Below are 279 nucleotides of genomic sequence, written 5' to 3' on the forward strand. Positions count from 1 at the left end.
GTGTGTGTGTGTGTGTGTGTGTGTGTGTGTGTGTGTGTGTGTGTGTGAGACACTGGTAAATTGCTTAATCTCTCTGGGCCTCAAGTTCCCCATCTATAAAATGAGGGGTTTGGACTAGAGGATCTTTAATGTCCCTACCAGCTTTAGATCTCTGATCTATATGCTTCATAGATTCCTTCATTCTTTGACTTTAGACCCATATAACTTTCATTGATTTTACCCTTTTGCCTCTTATTATTTTGTCCTGTGATAGCCTGACAAGTGTATATAGCCATATTT

This window comes from Vombatus ursinus, unplaced genomic scaffold (genome assembly GCF_900497805.2).
Source record: "Vombatus ursinus unplaced genomic scaffold, bare-nosed wombat genome assembly UNPS02014942.1, whole genome shotgun sequence".
NCBI classification, from domain to species: domain Eukaryota; kingdom Metazoa; phylum Chordata; class Mammalia; order Diprotodontia; family Vombatidae; genus Vombatus; species Vombatus ursinus.